This window comes from Camelus bactrianus, chromosome 3 (assembly GCF_048773025.1).
Source record: "Camelus bactrianus isolate YW-2024 breed Bactrian camel chromosome 3, ASM4877302v1, whole genome shotgun sequence".
In the NCBI taxonomy this organism is placed as follows: Eukaryota; Metazoa; Chordata; class Mammalia; order Artiodactyla; family Camelidae; genus Camelus; species Camelus bactrianus.
The window spans coordinates 5,661,027-5,682,474 of record NC_133541.1 but is presented as its reverse complement, the minus strand read 5'-3'; positions in this window follow the sequence as shown (position 1 = coordinate 5,682,474).

The window sequence follows — 21,448 nt, the reverse complement described above, 5'->3', positions numbered from 1 at the left end:
CCCAGAGACAAGGGAGCGGTCAGTGAGAGGCTGGCCAACTACGCTCCGGTGTTGGTCACAGTTTTCCCTTCTGCCTCCATCCAGCCACCATGAGATGCTGATTCTCCGAGATGACACGTGGCCTTTGACCTACAAAAGGACAAGCACATATGGCCAAGGAGCAGCTACCAGCCTCTTTAACCAAAAGGAAACAGCTCCAAAGGGGGAGACACGCAAGGGCATACGAACATCTGCCATCCAGAGCGTCTTCAGAACACCTCCATCACATCCTGCTTCTTCTTCATCCACTTCTCATCCCTAACATGGAATCTATGAACATTCTCCACTTTGAAATGGAAGTTGATAAATAATGTCATGGATCTTTTTTAGGCTCTAAGTTAATGCGCGAGAGGAATACTCCTGGGGCATCTGTACTCAGACAAGCCTTGGGGACTCGTTTAGCCAAGTCTACAATCTACAAAGGGAAAAGGAAGATGGCATATAACCCATGGATTCCAGTCTTGGATACAGTTAATCTGCATGGCGAATCATTGCTTCCTCCACTCCCAGTTCCCAGGCACACAAGCAGTTGTTTGGGCAGGAGATCTTACATCTCTCTGTGGCAACCTACCGAAAGTTACAGCAGATTCCAATGCACCTGCATTACAAAAGGGAAGTTTGGTTTTTTTTTTGTTGTTGTTGTTGTTCTAGGGAAATTAATGGCAGGATGGAAAAAAAGAAAAACAGGCAGAGGCAACTTGTTGCTATGCTAATGAAACTGTTATAATAAAATAGTGAAACTTAGAAAAGATTCTAGATATGCTTTCCAAAAAAGAAAAGTTAGGAATAGGGGAAAGAACCATAAAAGATGATCATGGCACTATGACTTGGGACATTGCGCACGCACAATTAAGAAGACAGGCATGGAACCATGAATGAAGAGAGGAGAATTAACCCAAATTACACAGCTACATACTCTGGAAATCATGAAACCAGTACTTTGATCCTGCCTCTTTGGGACTTGTAGCATTTAAATTTATCACCGTTTGGATTTTTCTAAACAACACCAGCCAATATCCGCCTCACAGGGGACCGTGGGGACCCTTGAGCTAACATGTGTGTAGAGCTTAATATTCTGGTGATGAAAGGATTCATATGAACATGAGATATTATCAAAGCTAAACACACTTTAAAGCCCCGGGACTCCAATTGCGTCTTCGTTTCTCGCAGGCCTGCTGAACAGTTTCAATGGCGCCAACGTGACTTTGAAGTTTTATTGAAGATGACTGCAAGATCAAAAGCATGAAAGCTTAACGCATAGAGACATGTGATTGAAGGACAGGCTTAGACAAGCCATGCCGATGTGACATTGTTTTACTAGAGATCCTTTTATAAATTAATTTTATTAAGCAAAATTTTAAATAGCAATAACTACCAAGAGTAGGAAAACAAAATCCCGTATTCCTACCATTTATAATTACTAGTTGGCGTGTGTACACTATTCAATTACAATCTATTTAAAGACGTGAAATGTTAAAGCTGTAGCTGAAACCTCCTCCTGCTGCCCCACCAACAGGAGGCCTGGGTACCCCAACTTCTGCGCTAAGAGTCAAGTGTTAGAAGAAAAAAAGCAAACTGTTTTTTAAAATTTATTGCATTTCTGTATTTCTTGCATAATACATTGCACTTCTTAAATTATATACTAGTTTGTGCCTGCTGTTAACGTGGGAGGACATGACAGTGGGGCTTTAGATTGAAATTATATTACTTTTGGAGGCCAATTTGGGCAGAAGCTACATTTTTACCATATCGGTCTTCTTATCTATGAATAAGGTAGTTCTCTGCATTTATTTGTATCTTCTCAGCCTTTCGTGTTTTTTCCCCCATGATTAATGGTCTGTGCATTTTTTGTTCAGTTTATTTTCATCTCAATATGCAGTTTTGATTTTTGTTTGTGTTTTTCCTGTAAGGAACTATATTTTTTTTAAGTAGTACACTTTAAAACATTCTTCATTTCCCTCATAAAGGACATATTAATTGGTATCCATCAATCATAAATGCAATTTGCATTGGTTCTAAAAGCCTGTTCATTGATTTTCTTGGTTTTCCTGGGTAGACAATCGTATACTCTTCACATAGTGACAGAACTGTCTCCTCCTTTTCTGTCTGTTATAAATCTTTTTTCTTATTGTTTCCCACTAAAACAGTGAGTGCAATCTGGAATACTGGTGTGAGATTGCAACCTGGTGTTATCTCTGATTTAAAATAGTGTGTCCCTCATATTCCACCATGACATGGAATGTTTGTTTTAGGTTTTTAGGAGATACTCTAATGCATCAAGGCAGAGCCCTTCCATCCTGATTTGTTAAGGTTTGTTTGACGATGAACAACTATTGACTTTTATGAAATGTTTCTCCTGTGTCTACTTAGATAAGGGAATGATTTATTTCTCCTTTACTAATGTGGCAAATTACATTGAAATTTATTTTTCAATATTCATTCAAATTATCTTTTTCCTTTTTAACCAAAATAGTAAAAGCACATATTTCAAAAATAGGATACGAAAGAAGAAAAAGCAAGTAAAGTTTAAGCAAAATACACCACCTTGCTACTCCTCTGCCTGTTCTTCTGACTTGTTCCACAAAATCAATGGATTTTAAGTTTCTGTTTTCAGTGCTAGGATACTGACCTTTGTCTTGCTGAATACTGAGTTTACACTTGCTTTCCTGGTCTGGGCAGGACTCTAAATCCAGGACTCCTCTTCTGCATGCTCTGGTGTTGAACAGCTTGTGTCTTAGATTCTCGGCTTCCTGCTTCTCAGTCTCTTGACTCCCTCAGGACCAGGAACAGGGTTGGGGAAGAGATGCTTGCTCTAGGGTGGGTCAGGTGCCCCGTTTGCTCTTGCAGACGCTTCTCATTTACTCCCTCTTTCTGTCACATCCAAATTTCCATGGCTTCCTAAGAGATGTGCCTTTACAATTTGTTATGAGTGTCAGTTACTGCACTTGGCCATCAAATTCAGTCATTCGGCTGGGTATAGAATACCGCAATGAAAATCATATTCTATTGTATTTAGAAAGAACTGCCAAATTGTCTTCATGCTTCCAAAGTTGATGAAGAGAAATGTGAACCTATTTTTTAAATTTCTTACCTCTCAAACACAATCAAAATTTTAAATCAAATTTTAATTCATATGTTTTTTCCTGTCCACCCCCCACCCCCTCATTCCCTGCAGTAATGAGATTTACTTTTTGGTGAGTCATTTTTATCTAGTGTCCTGGGCTCACAAAAGAAACTTTCCAAACTATGGGCAGTTTATCTTTTTTTTTTCCTCCCCTAGCAATCACTTTCTCGACTCCTGTACCAACCTTCACACTTCATTTACTCATCCAATTTTCTGTCTATTTGGTCATTTTTCTTCTGCTGCTGAGGGTTATTCTACACCTTGTCTCATGCCCTTATGTGAAATATTTCTGCTTTAAATATCTACTTCCTAAGAGCCTTCTCTTGTTTTCTGGCTATTCCTTTTTCATGGCATCCAGTTCTTGTTTGTAGATGAAAGATTCTTTTGTTTTTCAAGATATTTACTATAGTCTCTGTCTTTATTTGTCTTTCATCCCATGTGCTTCCTCTGACTTTCCCCCTTTATCTTGGTCTCTGTCTTTCATGTTATCAAAGACCTCCTGATTACTGGATATCAGCTCTCAGTGACCAGTGAGACATTAACATGGTGATTAGATCATATGTATGCATGACGATGTAGATTTTTGCATTTCCATTATCCAAATACCCTTATTTGAAGAGGGTCTTTCTTCCCTCTTGGGTTCTTAGTTTTCCTGTAAAGCATTCTCTCCTTCTTACTTACTTAAGGATACACCCATGACTGCTCAGATTCAGAAAGCTGAGAACAAGTAAGCAAATTGGGTTTTCATGGTTCAAAATGGTGAGCTTGTCTCTCCCTTTCTGTTTTCAGACTAGGGTCCCACCTCTGCCCTCTCCTTTGCATCTCCCACTATAGAAATTTGGCTGCAGTTTCCTCTTAGTTCCTCATCAGTTTAGTGTCCCTTACTTTTATTTAAAAATATTTATTCCCTTGATTTTTCTCTTCCCATTGCTTTGCACCTCATAGAGAGATACATGTTTTATGACTCTACTTACACCTCAATGGTGTTGCAGAAGGTAAAAAAGAGAAGATTAAAAACATGTGGTTTAAGTCACAAGATTTGCCAGAAGTAGTATCGGATTTTCTAATATTTACCTGTTCTTTCAACCCTCATATAAACCCTTGGCAGTGAAAATATATATTCATTACACAGTTGAATTCAATTCAATGAATTACCAATATCTTACTAAGATTTTTTGCATTTATTTCAAAAGAAAGTTTAATTTTTTCTTGTACTTCTTTTTTGTGGTTTAGGAATCAAGTTTATACTAGTTTCACAAATAGTTCATTCTTCGTTTTTGGATCTATGTTTGTTACTTCCTTCTCTGACAGAGAGGAACCCATTATGCTGATATGACCACTTCAGAGGACTCGAGCCAAGCCAGGATGACAGCCTCTCAGATTGCTCTGAGGGACTGCTCCTGATCAGTCCTTGTGATACGAAACCGAAACCAAGACAGTAGCCCCATGCAGCCCTTGCTTAGCCCGACCCCTGCACCCTACCTCTGCAGTGCCCTGAAGCCCGGCCACTGTCCTGAGCACACCAGGCCAACGACTCTGCTCCAAGTGGAAGCCAACCTCACTTGGCCCCACTGAATGGTTTTTGGACTAAATTGTTTACAAAAGCAGAAGTGTTGCCTATACTTCCTTACTTAAGAAAAGGAAGAGGAAGTAATTGACCCAGTTTCTTCAAAATTATCCCAATGAGTCAGGGAAATAGAAAGATTTATTATTGTGGGGAAAATAAATACATGTACTCTGTATAATACATGTATATTATTATATTAGTAGAATATAAAATTTTATTTATATATATATATATAACTGAATTCCCTGAACAAGAATAAGCCCCGTTTCCAGTGTGATTAATTTCAGTATGACCTCGCCAGCGGAGGATGGCATAACCCCCACCTCCTTTCATTCCTGAGGGTCACTGAGAACCAACTCCACTGTAGTTACAGCAAAGAAGAATGATTATGTCTCTGTCTTCTCAGTGCTCTCAGTTTTAAAATTGGAAGTTGGCTGAGAATGAAGTATTATTATGCAAATTTATACTTTAATTGCCTATTAGAGTCCTGCTGGTCTAAAGCCAATCTATTTTTTAGGGCGCTCAGCCACTGGAAATTTTTTTTTTTCCAAAACAGTTTTATCATTTTGGATCAGAACACAATTTATTTTTTATCCTTCTGTTTCTCTTGGAGTTAGGTCTGTGTTTTGTTTTAATAACGCTGTGGTGGTTATGCATAAATTGTAAGCACTCTGAAAATGTATTTTAATTCATCCTCATGAGAGTTGTGAATGTTTGAACGTTTTTTTTAATGACTTTATTATTTTAATCTTATTAAAAAATAGAGCAAGTCCATTATTAAACTTTTGCATACAAAAGATACAAAGAAAAAAATCTAAAATTGCTTTTTTCCTTTTACCCAAAGATAATCAACTCAACTTAAATAATTTGACGTATAGTGTTACCTTGTTTTTTAATGTATACCGATACCGTATAACATTTAGACTATACTATATTTTGAACACATTTTCCTTTCTTCACTAATTATTAAACACTTAGCATGTGCTACACCTATGAATATTATTTTAAAATTATAAATAAAACATTTTATTCCATAGATAGAATAAATTTTATTTTGACTTTCTCTTATTCTTGAATATTTGCCTTGTGTCCAATTGATTAATATAGTTGATTAAATTGTGAATTTTGCATGTTTTTTGCTCATTTATTAATTACATTTCTAACAGTTCTTAGAAAATAAATTTTGAGAGGAAATTGCTGTAAGACCTTGCACTGGCATCTGTCTGTCCTGTTCTCCCTGAGCCTACTATGTTGTCTAACACACAGCAAGTTCCAGCACTTCTGCCTAATGAATAAATGGAAGAGTAGTAATCAGTCAACCCACGTCTAGGACGCATTAAAGCCTCTTTATATATCGCCAAGTTGTCTTCAAGAAAGACGCCTCCAAGTTATATCCCCTCCGTGGGTGGGACCCACCAGAACAGGCTGGCTTACATGACCAGACAAATGCTGCTGTTCCAGGAGCTTAACACACAGAAGGTCCTTTTCTTGTTCGTGTCCCACGTGCACGGCAGGTGGGCAGTTTCTCTGTTTGTCAGCATCCTGGAAGAACCCGGGATGAAGGAGCTGCATGGAAAACGTGCTTCCAGTGGGGACTGGGGAAGATGGTGTCCCCATGGCTGGAGGGACCCTGAGCCCCGCCCACCTGAGACGCACACCACCTCCTCCTGAGCCCTTCGTCCAGAGTAGGTCCTGTGGCCACACTTTCCTTCAGGAGCAGAGAAGGTGCCCTGAGAATAAAAATCAGGAACACATTTGGTAGATAGGGTCCATCATTACCACAAAGTGAGTAGCCTTTACTTAGTGTTCATTATAAAAATTTTTAATAAACTGGTAGACAAAAATTGTATCTAAAAATTTAAAGTTCACTGATTGCAAGTGAGCATGGCCATTGTTTTATGTGTTTTACCCTTACTTTCAGAACCTTTGGACCTTGTATTTTCTCCCTATATTTTAGTAATACCAATATTAACAGTAATAATAAACAAGCAATAAAAAGCTTGCATTATTCAGAGGACTTAAAATGTTCCATGAAGGTGTCAGTGCATTACTAATCAATGTGTATGAGATTCTTACAGATTCAAAGCCTAAATTCTTCACCAAACGTATTGCAAATATTTGCCCAAATTTTCTTAGTGCTTTAATTTTGCCTACAACATTGCCAATAGGATGAAAACCTGTATCAAATCAAATCAATTAACATTCATTGTATTTTATTCTTTTGCTATTATATTGACAAGTTCTTCTTCCATCCTTAGATTAAATGTAAATTTATTTCAAAAATTATTGAAGCATCTTCTCATTTACTAATAAGTTTACATCTAATCTCTTTGGGATTATACTGAACCATAATGTGATGTGGCAATCTGGGGAGCTTCCTAAACAGCTAAAAAACAAAGACAAATGACACAATGTATATACAAAGATATACACCAAGGAATCATTGTTTTCTCCCTGATTTGTGATGAGCCCTTTCCTATGTGCTGAAATCTCCTGTTTGCTAGGCTCTCCTCGGGCACTGATCTGATGTCTGTGCATTACTATCATATTGATGTGTGTCCCTTGTAGGGGGAGGTTGGAGATAAGGGAAGGGACCAGTCCACGCAAGTTTTGTCAGCTACTTCAAGGTGATTTGTCCTCATCCCAAAGACACAGAACATTACAGGAGCTTTTAAGAGAGCCAGGTGATGCTGCAGTGGGGAATGACAATAAATACTTGTGAAATAGAGAAGTGAATTTCATGACCAAATGAGCAAATGAATACATTTTGCTGCAGACATATGTAAAAATGTGGTGGTAACAGATTGGATGGTCTTGAAGAGTAAGAAAGCATTTTCCAGGCAGTGAAATGCTAGGGAGGGCATTTTAAGCCAAGAAGATATCTAGGGTTGCATGTGAGAGATGATCCTTATCTCTCTCTCACACACACACACACACACACACACACACACTCACACAAAAAATGCAATTTTTACATCAGGATGATAGTTTGCGATTATTTGATTCTTTGATGGATAAAGTCTTCATGTTTGAGACAGTGAGAGAGAGAGATAGATGTTGAGGGCAACTGAAGTGGGGGCTTGTGGACAGACATCTCCTTACTCTCCTCCTGCCTGGCCCTCCCCATCTGCTTCAGGGCTCATGCATGCTTCATGAGGGAACTGTCCTCCCCTGAAGATTACAGGTGATTTGATGGGATTTCACACAGTCAGGGCTGAACTGATTATGTAACAGTTTGGGTCCTTGTATTAGACTTTGAATGGGAAGCTAGGTCCAGTTAACATTCCGAAAACATTGTTTATTCTATTTGGAGGGAGAGACAGGTGAGCAGATTAGAAGGAAAGGCAAAGTTGAAGACCAAATTGGTACAAGATTATTTTGTTTCTGTCTGGGAAGTCCCAGAATGGCAAGCAGTGAGAGTAAAAGGTGCAAGATGGGACTGGCTAGTGAAAGGACCGGACAAGTGAGCAGGGTCAAATGGTCAGATAGGGCATCCTACGCCTTGTGAGTTAACTCAGATTTTGTCACTGAAGGTCACTGAGCTACAAGGCAGCGTGACCAGGTGTGGGTCGAAAGAAGACGCTAACAGCAAGATGGGGGAATAATTCTGAAGGCCAAGATAGGAACCAAAGAGACCAGTTTAAAAGAAATGTGCTGTGGTTTCATCTCAGGACAAACGGTAGTCAACTAAAACAGGGTACCATTGGTCTGGATGGAGAAAAGTGAATCTGATTCAAGAACACTGAGGAAATGGAATTTTCACGAGTGAGTTGGTGATCTGTGTGGATGATACAAAGAGAGGCTTTGAGAATAATGCTTGGTGGGTGGCTGGGGTGGGCAATGGGTTAGAGGAAACAGAGTAAGAACAATATTAGAGTTTCTGAGAGAGTGGGGTTGTCACATTCAGCTTTGACATTTCTGAGTTCGAGGAGCTTGGCAGCCCTACCGGTCAATGTCCGGGTGCCCTGTGCTTGTCTCCCCTCCCTCAGCAGGCTTTCAGAGGGAAATGTTGGCAGCTTAGCTGGTCAGACTCCCCAAGGCAGCAGGTGAATGACCAGGGAGGAATAAGCAGGAAGAGCTAAGAAACAGTTGAACAGTGGGCTCCCAGGGCCAGCAGCTCTGAGTGTCTGGTGTGGAGCCATGTGGGGGCATCTGGGGTGTCCCAGCTGGCCGAGTTGGCCAAAACAGCCAGTCACAAGCCACTCACCCGCTGTCTGAAGAAAATCCAGTCACCAACTAACACCACCTGTGTTGTGATGCTCAGGCAGACGGCCCTGGGATGCCTTTGAGACAGAGAAAAGAAGCTGAGGACCCTGTGTCTGCTGATGCTGCCAGCTCACAGAGAGAGACGAGCTCTCCTGCTCACACGGGAGGAGCCCAGGAAGGGGCTGGACAGAAGGCCCCTTGTCCTTCCTCCATGCCCCGACCTGGGAGTTGGCTCTACCCACTGTAACAGCAGAGATGCCGTCAGTCAGTCTCTGCAAGAGAGTCCCACTCAGAGAGGTCTGACCAGTGAGCTTAATGAAAGGGCTGCTCCTGAGCAGGTGAGCCAGCTAAGGCAGCCAGCTGGGGTCCGGGCGCCCTGCCGTCGTCCTGAGGAGGCAGTGGGGGGGGGGGCATCACCCGAGACAGGGGAGAGGGTGGAGTCGTGGAGCAGCATTTGGAACCTAGAAGGATGAACCCAGGCCACAACCCCTGGGTCTGCAGCACAGAGAAGGGGAGGGCACCCGCCTCCCTCACGGACCTCACTCTGTCCCTGTCCCCCCTGAACGTCCTCAACAGGAAGCCAGGGGGAGAGGGAGCTGGTGACTGCAGACTTAGTCTCCCTGGAGCCCAGGTGGGATGGAGGCTGGGAGGACAGGTCGAGAGGGGCAGCTGGAGAACGCCCAGCACAGGGCTCCCTGCACGAAGCATGGCTGCTCAGACCAGATGTGTGCGTCCAAACGCGCCTGCTCGAGATTGTGGCCACGATCCTCTGCCCTCCTCTGGCTGCGGGGTTGTCCCGGGTCCTTCCCTCCAAAAGAGAGGGGCAAGTAGAGAGACAAGGAAGCCAGCTAGGGGATTAAGGGGGCGGACGGATGGAGGAGAGAGGGAAAGGGGCACGGGAGGGAGGCTGCAGCCCTCCTCACTGAGGACACGCTTCTGTCCCCAGCGCCTGCACGGCGGCCTCAGAAGCACAGCCGGCTCCCATGCGTCTCTGGAAGCCTCTGCTCCAGGTCTTCATCGCCACTTCTGGAGGATTACCCGACAGTCGTCTACACCATGGCTGCTGGTCATGCTGTCCTGTTGTCATAGAGAAGGGTGGCTGAATTCTCTCTAAAGAGAATAAAACTACTGTTTGTAGTTCTGAAAGTAACGAGAGTCACCATCTAGCAGGATGGTGGGAAAGGCGTTCAAAGCCATCACTCTTGCCTGGCCATACACTCCACGTCCCCCCACTGTCCCCACACTGCTGTGGTCAACGCCATCATGGGGAGGGGACAGCAGATGGGCTGTGGTTCACGTTCCAGGCCTTTTCTTGCCCCTCCTCCCTCCCTAGGACTCCCTCCCCTTAGGCCTTATGTTAGCTGAGGACCAGCTAATGCTGGCCTTGCCCCAGTCATCTGAGATTTTCAACCCACCTGTGCAGCACACAGATACACACACACCCACCCACAAGCCCACACACAACCACTCACCCACATCCGCACACACACACACACACACACACACAGATACTCACATACTACACACACCCACCCATACCTACCCACAAATCCACACCCCTACACGTACTCACACACCCACAAACCCCCTCACACACACCCACACACACCAACCCCCCCACCACAAATACACACACCCATCCACCCACACCATGGAAACTCTGGAAATGACTTGCTGGGTTATTGTCCTCTCAGAGGCTCTAAAGGCCTCACCCTGAGCTGGAAGCCAGGGAGCTGTTAAACTCTCTGCATCTTGGTCAGGCCCTCCCTCCCCTGATGCACAGACCCATCAGGTAGGAAGCCGACACTATTCATCACAGACCTACAATTTCTAGTTCCCTGTGAACCAGGCTGATCTTGCTGACAAAGGATTCTCCAACTCAATCTGAGTTAAATTTAACTCAGAGATCCTGGTGACTGCACATTTTATGAAAACGGTCTACAGTGCAAGGGATTAAAATGTCACTGATTCAGAAGCAAAGCAAAGCCGCCTCGTGGCCGCGTGTAGGTGAGGGTGAGTCATAATCCCTGGTGGAGGCGCGGGTTCCTGGAGTTAGTGTGTCACATGGCAGAGGGACTGTCCCACACCGAAGCTGATGGAACAGCTTCACCACCTCCCTCGTAACGAACGTGGCACTAGCTAGTCAGTACAATGCTTTATGGTTCCTTCTCTTTTTTCTTACATTTTGAAGGAAGAGAGGTGCTGAATACATGTATCAATGTTGCCATTCCTTCCAAGTAAGGGTGTGCCAACAGAGCGTGGAAGTTGAGTATAAAATCTTCAGTCTTTTATGCAAGGATTGTAAAAACATTTAAGTTTCCTCCTAAAGATAAAACTAAGTGTATATCCTAAGTGTTTTAGGATGCTTGAACAATATGCAAAGGGGCGCGCACACACATACACGCAGAGTCAACTCTCCCTTGTCCGCATCACCCAGTGATGAAGGTAGCTTTGCTATTTGCTTGTATCCTGTATCTTGATAGATGGGCAGATAGATAAATGGACAGACGGGTGACTGGTAGATGATGGATGGATAGACAGGTGGGCAGATACAAAGGTGAGGTGGAGCACTCGTACAGAAAAGGATGATGTAGCACACAAGAATCGTGATGAAAAGGATGAGGTGTTCTCTTTTTCAGTTAAGCATCTGTCTTAGTTTGTGTTCTCCTGGAGCTGACCTCGAGATCAGGATGTGAGTGGAAGTGGTTAATTGGGGAGGTGACCCCAGGAGGCACCAGGAAGAGGGGGGAAGTGAGAGCAGGAAGGGGGAAAGCCAGTGCGGCATGCATTCCTGGCAAGTTACAGCTGTGGAAATCTGGGACTCCATCCCAGGGGCTCTGGGAGACTGCGCAGACTGCCTCGTAGGATGCGGAAGCGGGACTAAGCGCCCCCACCCCAGTCCTCCATCGCCTGGGGCTGCTCCCAGGCTCACTGGTGTGCTGGCACTCTCAGTCAGCCTCAGGTGCACCCCTCTGAGCAGAGAAGACAGCCAGAGATGGAGCTGCAGGTGCTTCAGAGGAAGCCAGTGGTGTGTGCTGGAGGGAAGGGTCCAGGAAGATGAGCAGGATCCCGTCAGCTTCATGCAAGACTGCTCATCTGCTTCCAGCCAGGTCCACCGTGTCTGCATTCTCTCCTCCATCTCATGAGACGTTCTGGGGTCCCGTGGGGTCCAGCCCAGCAGAAGTTCTCAGAACTGCTCCCTTCTCTCTCCCTTCCAACTCCCAGAGCCCAGATCAGACCCTTACCATGTTTTATCCACATTTCCCAAAGTATTACCTACAAACAATCATCCTGCAGATTCTTCCAGAAAAAGGAGTTCTAGGAATCAAATAGTTTTCTAAATTCTTCCTTTATCGCCTCGTTTTTGGAAATCCACAACCACCAATTTAAAAAATATTTAATTTTATTTATTCTTACTATTGTCATATCCTTATTACAAGTGATATAACAACATAAAATTAATCACCATGGATCTCGCTTGAGGGAGTGCTAGATTATTGTAGTGACTTAACTTGTACGTCTCTCATCGCTCCCCTTCCAACACGTGTTACCGTAATTTTTATGCCACATTCAAGCTTCTCCAAACCTGCTGTCCATCTTATAATCTCCTAATATCCTTTCAAAGACTGGGTACTGTAGCTAAATTATACTCAGTTCAGTTTCCCATGTGTTACCTGTGATTTTCTGCATAATGGTTTATTATTTACTCATCTATACATTAAAAGGGCTTTTCTGACACGTAATTATCCCAGCATTTAAAAGAGATGAAATAAAAAAATCTCCTGCACTTTGCTGAGCTTTGCTTGTGCTCTGGCTGAACAAACCTGCGTTCCCGGCAGACACCTATTTGCTTGGTCACCCCACTCGTTTATTCATTCAGTTGCTATGCAGGCACTAACAGGGCACAAATGAATAATCAGCCACAGTTTTATTTGAAAATTTCATCTATCTGGGATCTTTATTCTCAGATCAGCACCTTGGGAGAATCCTATCCTTTGCCACTTTTGTGGAGTCAATGGCACAGGAACACCTCCACCCAGTGTCTGTTGACCTGCAAAGACTGGAATCTTTAAAGACAGGAGGACTGGCCACTCGCCAGCCTGCAGACCTCCTGTGTCTCCAAACAGAATAAAGGGCTCATGATTATCACTCGCTGTGGAAGGTACCTGCCTACGTGTGCTGGTGGCCTCCTGGGTGGCATTCCATAAAACACACAGCTTTTTTACATTGGGGACACAAAAGAAACTTTTAAAGGACCCACTAGTCTTGGGAGAAGTGACTAGGGTCTGGCATGAGCAGGAACATTGATCAGAGAAAAACCAGGCAGAGGTCTAATTTCCATTTCTTATACTCAGTTGGAAATGAAAGGAATAAAATATAATATACTCCACATTTCCAGAAAGGCGGGGCAAGGTACTGACTCTCTGAGTCACTCAGAACTGCTTTTTAGCAAATACGTACAGTTTCTGTGCAGACGGTAAGACAGACGATTAAACGTCAGGCTCCTCTCCTCACATAACAAAGCAGTCCCGTTCTCCTCTCATATTTCTGATGTCACATTCAGCTCCACCTACTCTCGCTTTAATCTGTGGGTCGATAACATGAACCAACTTGGGAGCATCCGTAAGCCCAGAAGAGTAGGTTTCCGGGGAAATAAAAGAAGTCCCACAAACACACCAAGAGCACGTGCTGGACCCGGCCGAGCACAGACAGGAGCGGTCATGAGCGGGGCCTCGTCACAAGTCCCCTTAAGTTATCTCCAGAGGCCAAGGGGCCTTTGCTCAGTGTCCAGAGGGAAATGCACACTTTAAAGTTTTCCCCAGCAAGGCAGGCATGGACTAGAGTCTGCCTACATGGAAGATCTCAGATGAATTAGACTTGGGGGAAATCGCCCATCATGAATTTTTTAGAGATGCTCCAAATGCAAATACCTCAACTGAAATGCTAACCACAAAGCCAGGTGTAGCCAGAATCTCCGAAGGAGAGTCCACGTTGAGCCACCGACGGATTCTGAGATTTCTGGCTTTGGGAGAGTCCCCAGGATAACTGAGAAGCTGGACTTACTCACTTTTGAACTTCTGGCAGATGACCGGTCCAGCTGCTAAGCTATTTATATGTCTCTCACATCTCTCTCTCCAGGGGTAAGGAATCCGGCTCTTTTTAAGAAATGGATGACTGCTACAGTCTCATAATGAAAAAGCTAATAAAGAAAGAATTTTTAGCAGGATAAGTGGCTTCTTGAATAAAGGATTCCTTTATTACTTCATGAATCACAGTTAAGAGCTAATGTGAAGCTGAGGAATTGTCTGCAGTGAAAAAAAAAGATAATTTATAAAAGCGGGAAACTTCTCAGAATGTTGGCTGTTGGTGCAGTTTATCAGAAGAGAACCAAGAAACTTACTGACATTGCCAGGTTATCTTAGGGAATGAGAAACTCTGATGCCCCCTACGTGGCATTGACATTGGTACCCAGACACGTTACTGACGCCGCAAGCTTGGTGTTTGTTATACAGTTATTGCCAAAAATAACAACGCCTGGGTTATTAAACACCGTCCATTCCTGTTTTCCAATTACCAGGGACGAAAGAACAGGAAAAAACAAAAAGCAACCAACTAAACAAACGGTAGCAGAGTGGGGACTGAGTCTGAAGGAGGAAGAATTACTGGTGGCGAGGCCCCAGGTGGGTGGGCCAGGGCCCCACCGTGCATCCGATGAGTCCAACCGCTGGGACTCGCAGTTTTCCGGAGTTTTCCAGGGCCCTGCAGGGAGTAACCACGAGTAGCAGACCGCACACCTTCCGAGAAGTGGGCCCCACCAGGGCGCCCACGGGTCGCCGTCCCGCTGGCAGGTGAGCGGACCCAACTGCAGCCTGTACGTGGCAGCGCTTGGGGCGCCTCTCAAATCCAGGGCTCAGGGGAGGCCAGCTCTGCGTCTCCGCGCAGTAACTAGTGGTCCCCAAGAGGGGCGGTCCCCGGGCTCGCTGGGGTCCGCGGAGCGCGCCCAGCGCACAGCGCTGACTGGCACGAGCGAAAGGCAGTTCTGACACCGAACAGCTGGCAGACGCCACCCCCGGGGCGCGGGGACCTCCGCGCGGGGCGCCCCGGCCAAGCTGCCGCGCGCCCTCTGCCGGCGGAAGCGAGAGTCCGCGTTCCCGGCTCCGGGCCTGGGGGGCCCAGGGACACAACAGCCAGGCTTTCCGGGAGAACCCTTTGCAGCCCGCGCAGCCGTGCACGCGTTTTCCAACTGGCTTGTGCCTCTTCAGAGAGCGGCCTTCGGGGTGGGGGCCGCTGCAAATACTGTTGACGTTGACAGCACTCAGGGGGGTGATGGGAACTGGGAAGAGGGGAGGGAGGAAACCAGGCGTCCACCCGAGGCCCTGACGTCTGCGTGTGGATGAAGCAGTCTCGTCTTCGCCAAGAGGGCGTCGGCAGTGGGACATCTAAGTCCATCAAACAGTCTTAAAGCCTGACTTGCTACCTACGTGACCGGGGCCTTTCTAAGTAAAGGGGTATGGAAACGGAAGAATGGAAGGGAGGGAGGGAGGGAGGGAGGGAGGGAGGAAGGAAGGAAGGAAGGAAGGAAGGAAGGAAGGAAGGAAGGAAGGAAGGAAGGAAGGAAGGAAGGAAGGAAGAATATTGCTTTGCTCAGAGAGCAGTCCTCAACTCTGTTCTAAACTCCTTCTTCTCAAGACATTGGGATCCCTCCTTCGCGGGCTCCAGCGCCAGTGAGCAGGCGGGAGGAAGCAGAGATCTGTAAGCCGTGCAGCAGGTGGAGGCTCAGCCCAGACGTGCTGTGGTTCCCGGTCCGCTCTCCTCCACCCCTCCTGTCTCTCGCCTCCGCCGCATCGGTCACTCTGGGGCCACCAGGTGGGGGCACGGAGGGAGGACCCTCCCCATCTGGTGAGGGCGACTCTGTCCAAATTTACCTCCTAACGTGTCCCCCTCAGGAGGACGCCGGGCTGCTGCAGCTGCTGTGGCGTCTGGGCTCTGGTGCCGTGGGGGCACGCAGGATAGAACTGGAGGGGACAGGTGCACACAGGGATCAGGGCCCTACACCAGCCCACCCCCCACCCCCCGTGCCCTGGACGTCTCCAGAAGCCCCTCCGGGAGCTCCTAAGGCCTGGCAATCGTGAGTCCCAAGGCTCTGGGCTCTCCTCCTCGGATGCCCTCACTTCCATGACGGTGGAAGGGAAGGCCTGCACAGGACACTGCTCCCTGCCCACTGTGTCTGTGACCTCAGTGCCAGGACAACCCTCCTCTCTCCAGTGACCCCTCCTAGACAGCCATGCCCCTTCCCCAGGTCTCGGGACCCAGAGTGAGCACTAGTCTTGTGATGCAAACAGGACCCATCTCACCATTGACCCACAGCTCCTGGGCGACCCTGCCCAGCCCCCTCCTCACGGCCTGGCTCTTGGTCAGTGGTGGCACCTGTCTGAGATGGTAGAAGCCTTGAAGACAGGACCAATAACATTGTTTCTTCCTCTGATACGACTTGGCACTTAAAATAATAGAATGCACCGATTTTTTAAATGAATAAAGAATTAGAAAGGAAGCCAGTTCAGACCAGTTTACCTGAGAGGTCTGGCTTTATTTCTCTCCCCACAGGATTTTAAAACCAAGAACTTACAACAGCCAGGACATGGAAACAATCTGAATGTTCATCAACAGATGACTGGAGAAAGAAGTTGTGGTACATTTATACAATGGAATACTACTCAGCCATAAAAAGAATAAATTAATGCCATTTTCAGCAGCATGGATGGACCTGGAGGTCATCAATCTAAGTGAAGTAAGTCAAACAGAGAAAGAAAAATACCATACGATACCACTTATACGTGAAATCTAAAAAAGAAAAAAAAGGACACAAATGAACTTATTTACAAAACAGAGACAGACTCACAGACATAGAAAACAAACCTATGGTCACCAGGTGGGGAAGGGGGCGAGGGAGGGATAAAATGGGAGAGGAAAAAAGTATTTGTAAAGTAGGAATCTAGGCTTGAATAAACAGATGGGGAGGTTGTGAAGTGAAGGGAGGAAAATAGAAAAAGAGGAAGAAATGAGGAAGGGAGCAGAGAGAAGGAGAGAGGATTGGCACATGTAGGAATGCATGGATTTGGGGGAGAATGGCCAGTGCTACGTGGGAGATGGGAGAGCCCACTGGATTCCCCAGTGTGTCTAAAAAATGCCTCCCCAGCCAGGGCAGGGACGGACGTGCCAGCAGAAGTCGGACAGGGACTCAGCGAACCGCCCTTTGTCTTCCCTGCCAAAGCTTTGTGCCACGTGCTAGCCTGCCAGGGTCGTAGCAGAGCAGCTCCCCATCACCCCTGCTGCTGGGGAGGGGGCGCCAGAGCACTGCCAGCCCTGGAGGCACAGGTGGGTGCCCAGCAGGTCTCGAGCCGAGCCCAGGTGTCTGGGAAAGCGCCTGGGAACCGCCTGGCCGCTGCTCCCTCCCCACCTGCCCAGGAGCAGGAAGCTGCCCGCAGGCTCTGCCAGGCTTCCGTGGGCCAGGCTGCAGGTGATGCCCAGAGCCCTGCCTGGGCCAACTGTGCCTGTCTGGCTGGGAGCACAGCCCGTTCCTGGTCTTTGAAGTTGCAGGTGGGCCAGAAGGCAGCTGCTGTCCGCAACCAGCACTTAAAAACAAAATCCCTGCAGCCTTTTCGTGTGACAGAGAAAGGATTTTTAGCGTTTACATTGGAGAGACTAAGAGCACACTACTCACCCCAATTAAAAATCATTGCTATTACGTATAAGGTAGGAGAGTTGAGTCTGCATAACATGAAAACGAAGAGAGAGTCCACAGCTGGTTTTCTTCGACTCTAACTTCAGCCCTTTGACACTCAGTTATCACGGAAGCAGGAGGAAGATTAAACCAGGAAGGTGTGTCTGAGTGACTGTGGGACGTTGGGACTTTGGGGGAGAAACACCCCTGTTGTTCCCTGCACACGGTTTGCTTTTCTTATTGCTCTTCTTATCCATGAAGATGGTGCTGTCAGCCCACCTCAGAAGTGCTCGTGCGTTGGTCATTTCCAGAGGACACCAGGGATTCGGGTGGGTTATGCAGACGGGGAAGGCGACATTCCTGAAGCCACGCCCAGAACTAGGTTTACCTTCTGTGCAGCACAACGGAGCAGAACTCTTCGGGTCCGTGGGTGGCAGTGGGGGCTGACTCTGACCTGTAGCGTGTGTGTAAGAACCGGCCACCACTTTCTCCTTGGGGAATGTCCTGGAAGTCTCGCTGGAGACTGTGGGCACATGGGATGGACTGGAGTAAGCGAGCACCTTGCTGGAAAGGAGCTCCAGGCTGAGCTGTGCCCCGCAGCTCTCGCTCCTACAGTGAAGCAAGGAGCTCTCCTTTCCAACAGCCTCTCGCGGCTGCGTCCGGGCCTTTTTGTCCTGCACCTGCGTGGGGACGAGACACAGGTGCTGGAGCTCCTCTCCTGCTGTCTGTGCTCTCAGCTGCGATTTGGCCTCGATGGACGTGGGACTCGGAGGTCCCGGCCAGCAGGTCTCTCTGTGTCCTGATCAGCTGCTTAAAAATCCACCTTTTTGTCCTTCACCAAAGAGCAGAAGGAGGTGTAGCAGAGTACAAGTAAGTAATGGGAAACTGGACTTGAAAGGGGTCCTTTGTGGTTTTCAGCCTCCAATAGGTGCCGGACATTACATATCTGCTGGAACTACCATCGTGGCTCGCCTGCAATGTCGTAGCGTTAGTTAGGGGCTCAGGGTGGAGGACCTGCAGCCTGTCAAATGCCCAGGTGGTCTCACTGCTTGCCCAGACCCTTCCAAGCCAGCTGAGTCACATGCTGGCTGGAAAAGATTATATTACAGATGGAAGCCTGGTGCCCTGAACAATCTCATTTATAAGCTCAGACCAAGTGTTCTGTGTCCTGTAAGAACTATTTTCTATTTCTGGCCCGTGCTGAGGTAGCTCCCTGTCTTTCTAAATCAAACATATTGAAAGCCTACATCCTATCCAATTACTACTCCCAAAATCCAGTGTCTTGCAGACTCATTTTGCATCATTTCGGGGAAGAACTATAAGACCAGCTACTGTTTCTCAGCGCAGCTCGCGTTGGCAGATTCACCCAGGCTGGCCATCCCATCCCAGTCTTCCCCTTGACGCCTTGCCTCAGTGTGAAGACGCTGATGCGTCACGGGTCAGGTCCAGGCTCCCGACTGGCACTCAGAACCTGCTTCCACTTGGCCAAACCTGCCTTCATCGCTTGCACACGACAGACCACAGCCAGCCTCGCCAGGCTGCTCACCCATCCCCACGTCTACACTCTTGTTCCTTCGGGGCCCAGTTCTTTTCTTTTTGCTTGACTGTAGTGTGCTTTTGGAGTCAGAGGGCCAGTGGGGAGGATGCTAATGCACCTTGTCTCCCCATCTGAGAAATACGCTTGGCAAGGGTAGAGAGACCATCATTTCATCCTCTGTAATATGTAACTCAGGGTCCTGCACATAACAGGCCCTCTCTCAATATCTGCTGATTGATTAATGTTTATTGACTGAGTGACTGAATAAATGAGTGATCATCTTGAGGACAGAGAACCAAATGGATACATAAATATGTCGGGTTTACAATAATAAACATTCTAGCTGACACTGCCCTTAGTCACATTTGGGGAAAGGTATAAAGGTTTATCAGACAATTGTTTATAAGGGAATTTATATGCTTGACTTTTACAGCCAGGATTACTTTTTTTTTCTTAAAAGGCAGATCCCATAAGCCTTGGGATATACAGAGATGTCTTTCTTAAAGAAAACTGCTGAATACACTCTCATTTTGCAAAATAACTCATCCCAATTTTTTAAATTAATAGTTATCTTTTATACAAAGTAGGATTGATGGGATATTCAAGACAATTTTTATCTTGTCAATCAAGTGGACTCCGATTACAAAAATTACTTTCTCTCTTTGCTTCTTGCTGTATAACATTATCTACACTTTCTAAATGAAATATACACACATGTATACTTTGGCCAACTCAATGTACTCATCTTGAACAATTTTAATGCTTTTGGTTTTTATTATTAATTACCTAGGTTTTCTGTGTTTAGCTCAAACTTAACTCCTTAGACAGTTGCTCTGTTGGCCCAATCTGGATATTTAAGATACTCACAATTGCTGTCTTTTCCCTTATTCAATAAATAAATAGTAACTGCTATGTGGCATTTTCGTTTTTCTAGGCACTGAAATACCCCTGATAAAAGAAACAAGTAAAATATACAACAGCTTAGATGATAGATATTTTGGAGACAAGTAATCGTGGAGAGGGAGCAGGCGGTGCTGGAGAGAGTGGCTGCAAATTTAAATCAGTGGAAGGCATTCCGAAAAGGGGACATCTGGGTAAAGAGATGAGGGGTGAGTGGCGTGTGGGTCCTGGGAGTAACATGCCAGGCTGACCTTGATAGGAGGTCAGAGTTCGGGGCTGACATCTAGTGACTTCTCCCCACCCACTCACCCCCGTCATCACCCACCTATGCCACCTCCGTGGTCCTGGCATGGCCCCCCGACCCAGGCTCTCACCACTGGGGGCCCCAGGACTGTGACCGCCCTCAGTGACTTTGCTGGTGGCTCCTTGGATGGGATCTGGGATCAAGGCTGTTTCTCCCTCTCACAATCACCCTGTCCACTCTGAGGACAGTGAGGGTGGCTTCCCCAGAGAGCAGGTTGAGACCAGAGGGCCTCGTCTGGACGAGGGTTCCTCCTTCCTGTGATGCCAAAGTGTAGCCTTTACTTAATCTCTTAAATGAGATGGTTTTACTTTTCTTCTGTATAATTTGATATTTAACTCATCACAGACACTTAAAATTATCCAGTTACATTCACTGTGAGATGTGAGTGGGCAGATGGTGGAGCACAGCTGTAATCACCACATTTATGCCTCAAAGATATGTTCAAAGTGTATTCCTCCTCCATGGAAAGTAATTTGAACCTATGATTTCATCTAGTCACTCCTGGGCTTAAAAACAAAGCAAAACAAAGAGGTAATTGTCACCGACACGGGCCCTAGCCTCTGCAGCCTCCTGCACCCTTAGAGGCTTTATACGTAATTACTGACACTTCTCCTTCTACTCTGATTTAAGAGCATTGTCTTATGCCCTTTGCTCAGTAGGCCCATCTCCTTTACTTTATGAAACAACCTTTCATATCGTCATGGCTCTGTCTTCTCTGTCACGCAAACCTAATTTGTACAGCCATGGCCAGCTTCCTACAAAACTGTCAAATAGCTCTTTTTCCCTTCCCAAGTCCCTTTATTCCCATGGGTTCCAAGGATCAGGCATTTCTGACCCAGGGGAGGCTTTGGGAGGAAATATAACTGTCACCAGGTGGAGAGGAATATACAGAATATTTAAGTGAAGGAAGGGCAGCTGTTTAAACATCTAGTGCAGGCTGGGTGGTTGTTAAGATTATACTGCCTGCAAAAGCAGCAGGCCTCTGAGCACATGCCTTGGGGGCACCATCCCCACCCCGCAGGGTCCCTAGGACACCTGGCAACCACCCT